The following is a 5,000-nucleotide window of genomic DNA, read 5'->3' on the forward strand; positions in this document are numbered from 1 at the left end:
TGGAGTGAAGAAAAAAGAGAAAAATATTTAAAAAGCAACAAGCGAAGTGAAGGGAATCGCTCAGCATCTTACATGTGCAGAGCAGTGCCCGGGCAGTCTCACAACAACAGGCAAGTTGGAAGCCAAAGGGCCAACCCGTTCAGTGTGCAACCCAGTTAACTGTGAGCAGGGTGTGACGGGAGAGCCCCTCGTCCTCAGACCTCCCCTTACAGCCACTCGTCCACCTCCAGCATCAGGCAGAGTGGGAAAGGAGAAAGCTTTGCTGCTGTGTGAGCCGTGCTTGGCCACAGCCAAAATACTGGTGTGTACCCATATCTTCAGCTGCAAATCCAAAAGGCTCTCCTTGGAAGAAAGCTAACTTCTCGCTAACCAGGCCCAGTTCACCTCGAGTGCTGTCACACAAAGCATAGAATCATAGAACCATTGAGGTTGCAAAAGACTGCTAACGTCATCTAGTCCAACCATCAACCCATCGTCCATGCCCACTAAGCCACGTCCCTCAAATAAAGAACAAAGGAAAAGAATGAACCGCAGTCACTCAGAACTGGTGAGTTTTGTTCAGCATCACTGCCATTTTTTCTTCATTCCTGTTTTTTTAAAACCCACACATCATCTTCACCTTGGCTCAGGGAAGAGGCTCCAGGGGAGACTTTCTGTCTGTTTGCTTTTTGCCATGCCATGCACATTTTTGTTGCTGTAGGATCACAAGTAATCACAAATCCAGTCAGCTCGATGTTTAGCATCATGCGTTGCCAAAAAAAAACAAAACAAAACAAAACAAAAAAACACACACCAAAAAAAACTTCACTGCTTCATTACTGCAAAATCTATTTATCCCATGGCTGAACACCAACAGCTGAGAAGCCCTGCTGCCTGTGCCCAGCCAGGAGATGATGTGGAGCTGTGCCTGGCTAGAGAAATCATAAAATGATAGGAGTTGGAAGGGACCTCTGGGAATCACCAAGTCAAACCCCTGCTAAAGCAGGTTCCCTACAGTAGGTTGCACAGGAAAGCATCCAGATGGGTCTTGAACATCTCCAAAGATGGGGACACTACAACTCCTCTGGGCAGCTTTGTGCCAATGCTGTCATCTTCAAAGTAAAGTTCTTCTTCGTGTTTGTATGTTGCTGTTTTTCCTGTGTTGCAGTTTTTGCCCATTGCCCCTTGCCCTGCTGCTGGGCACCACTGGAAAGAGCCTGGCCTCATCCCTTTGATTCCTACATTTTAGATATTTATAAACAGTGATAAGATCCCCTCTCAGCCTTCTCCAGGCTGAAGAGTCCCAGGTCTCTCAGCCTTTCCTTGTATGAAAGATGCTCCAGACCGTTCAATGTCTTTGTGGCCTTCCACTCTAGGATATACCTGTCTTTCTTGAACTGAAGAGCCCAGAACTGGACACAGAACTCTGGATGTAGCCCCACCAGGACAGAGAAGGGTGGGAGGATCACCTCCCTTGACCTGCTGGCCACACTCTTTTTAACTCACCCCAGGAGTCCCAGACCACCTGAGCATGGCAGACTCAGGGGCACTGGCAGACTCAGTGAGGAACAGTAGAGAAGCAACGTTGGGAATTATTTGCAATAGCCACCAAGTGGTGGCAAACACTCAAAGGCCGATTGACACAAAAGCAACCAAAGAGTATTCTTGAGCACCATGCAGCTGGATGGCACTGTTAGGGCAAGATTTGATGGGGGCAAATTCTCAGCAACGTTAGTTTAAGTCTGGATACATACAGAAGTATCTTAGAGCTACTATTCATTTTGACTCAAAAAATGATGGACATTTTCAGGTTCTCATACCCTCTCCTCTCTTCCCAGCAATACAGAATTCAATGAAATAGCATGGAAGCTCTCGTGCTTTGTCTTTCTCTTTCCTAGTTTTACATGAAAACAGTATGAGCCTGGGACAATTGCAGAATAAGAATTTATTCTCATCAACCCTTGGTAACTGTATTTCAGAATTCCCTTTCTGTTATCTGCCAAGGTCTTTGCAGCCATTCCATGGCTGAATGCATCGTAGAACTGTCAACGTTTGGGTCCTTGCTCTCCTCATGTTTGAAAGGAATCTGTAACCCAGATCAATCTATGGCAACCAGGACTAAGGAGTGGCTCAGGCAGAACGTGAAAGATGACATCATCCCTGTTGTATTTTGTGAAATCCCCTCTCATCAGTTTTAACTGAACTTTGCATGGGACTTTATCACAGAGTGTGTCAGTGTGGAGCCTAAAGACAGAAGCCCGTGTTTAAAAAGATCCTCTATCATTAAAGGTAAAAGGGCCTACTTGCTAAGTGATTACTATAATTACAACTCAATGCTACAGGGACTTCTATAAAATACACAGAAAGATTATTCCAGCACTCTCCTCACTGGCCAATACAATCACAAGTGGTATAAAATCCAGACTATATACTCTCAGCCAGTTGAGCACAGGATTTAGCCTGTCTTTACCTCTGTTCCTATTTTCTCCTAGCTCTCATTTGCCTTCTGATATTTCAGGCATTGCCCTTTTTATCTCTTTCTCACTTCTGCCATTCTGCTTTGTGCCTGTTTTCTACTGACTCTTAGAAGACAGAAATCACTTATCAGCCATTCTCCCTCCTGTTTCAAATTCCTTTCCATTTTCATTGATTTAACTCTTTCTTTTTTCATTTTATGATGCAACCTCTTACCTTTTCACTCCAGGTCTATTGCCTCACAATCTGTGGAACATAACTAGATGTGACCCTGAGCAATCATGTAAATCTGCCACAGGATATAACTGTCATTTAATTCAAAACATCAAACCCTACCAGGGACAAAGCAAAGATATAACTGCTGTCTTCTGTAGACGTACTCAGATAAGGCTGAGTACCACTAGCAACAAATCTGTAGCAACAGAAGTTCAGTGCGAACAAGTTGCTTGAATGTCCACCAGTTGCTGGGATGACTTCTAAACTCCTTGCTACTGTTACCACACTGCTATCAGCACGGAAACCATTTTAGTTAGCTCTGCTTTGTCTGCTTTACTACTGTGACAGTAAAGTCTCTGCCAGCACATATTTCCATTGAAGTTATTTTTTGCTGCCAAATAGTGGAAAAATAATGTGTGCTATGATTGAGCTCCGAGGTTTAAAATAGGTTGCAGCTGATTAAGATGCAGTAAAAACAGGAACAGAGAACTCTGAATTTAACACAGCAGTGTTAAGACTTCTACTGTCATGGACATTGCAAGGTGCTGCTATCTAAATGCAATAAACACTAACTGGATTTTATGGGCAAAACACTGCCCATAAAACTCACATATTTGTTCAAGAGGTTCCTTTGTGGTACAACTGTATGCAAAAGGTTACTTCTGCTGTTCATTACAACCACAACGTACAAAGCAAATAGCTTTCCTTCCAAGGACTTACCAGGTAGGAGGGCTTGTTTTAAAACTGTGAGATCCAAGAATAGTGACAAAAATGAAAGCTGCTTTCACACGTTCTGCAAGGAAGAAAGTCTGGCATAGAATTTGGGTCCATGCCTAAGAAAATGGTACTTCTACTCATTTTCTACAAGTGGAAGGATATCAAGCTGTCGGAGTGGGTCCAGAGGAGGTCCGTGAAGGTGATCGTAGGGCTGGAGCACTTCCCTATGGGGACAGGCTGAGAGAGCTGGAGCTCTTCAGCCTGGAGAAGGCTCTGAGGGTCTTACCAGCATTCTCTAGAGTGGCCTTTCAGTACCTGAAGGGGGGACTACAGGAAAGCTGGGGAGGGACTTTTTATAAGGGCATGTATTGACAGGACAAAGGGAAATGGCTTTTAACTGGAAGAGTGTACATTCAAACTACATATTAGGAAGAAATTCTTTACTGTCAGGGTGGTGAGACACTGGAACAGCTTGCCCAGTGAAGTTGTGGATGCTCCCTCCTGGCAGATGTTCAAGGCCAGACTCAATGGGGCTCTGAGCAAGCTGCTCTAGTGGGAGGAGCTAGAACTAGATGATATTAAAGATCCCTTCCAACCCAAAGCATGCTATGATTTTGTTATAAAACAATTTTACTTTAGCTCATGGATGTGTGTATGAATGGGAAACTAATCCATGTGGCTCTGAAATCTTCTCTTAGCAGTGCTAATGGAAACAAACCTGACTTTCCAATTTTCATAGAGCTCTGATCTCAGGAGATTTTCACAGAATGGTTGGGTTGGAAGGGACCTTAAATCTCATCCATGCCTACCCCCTGCTGTGGGCAGAGCTGCTGCTCGCCAGGGCTGCTTAGGGCCCCATCCAGCCTAGCTTTTGTGGATAGAGCATCCACAGCTCTCTGGGCAGCCTGTGCCAGTACCTCACCACTCTCTGAGTAATTAATTTCCAAAGTCTAATCTGAACCTCCCCTCCTTTGGTTTAAAACCTCGCGTCCTGTCACTATTTGCCCCTGTAAAGTCATCTCCCTTCCGCTTTTAAGAGCCCCTCAATTACTCCAGGCCGCCACGAGGCGTCCCGGTGTTTTCTCCAGGCTGAACAAACCCAGCTCCCTCAGCCCTTTTTCACAGCAGAGGTAATTCAGAAGATTCCTGCCACGTAACGTCTCCTTCTCTAAACCTACGATCCGAGAAGAGCGGAAGCTCCGGCCTACTGACGGGTCCCAGCGGCACGGGCGCAGCGATGCCCGCAGCCTCACAGCTCCCAAGCGGCACTGCTGCAAAGCTGAGGGAGACCTGGCAGGGTTCCTGCTTCCCGGCCACAAGCACCCTGCGGTGTCTGACCCCCGCTGATTAAGTTATGCCTTCCGAGATCGCAGCCGATCGCCAAGGCAAACAAGCGGATAAGGCCTGCGGCCCGCTATTCCGCGCTGCCTCACCAGCAGCCGGCCGACCGACCGCTCTACCCAACGCGGGCTGGGGAAGGAAAAGACGGGGGTCTCTATGGCAAGAGACAGCCGCTCTGCCCCCACTCTCTATGGTCGGGAGGTGTGTGTGTGTGCGCGTATATGTGTGCTGGGGGGCGTAACGGTGGCGGCCCGCCCCCCGGCACGCGCCGG

The sequence above is a fragment of the Centrocercus urophasianus genome, unplaced genomic scaffold (assembly GCF_019232065.1).
Source record: "Centrocercus urophasianus isolate 14NV4802_14NV808 unplaced genomic scaffold, USGS_Curo_1.0 seq_12, whole genome shotgun sequence".
Lineage (NCBI taxonomy): Eukaryota > Metazoa > Chordata > Aves > Galliformes > Phasianidae > Centrocercus > Centrocercus urophasianus.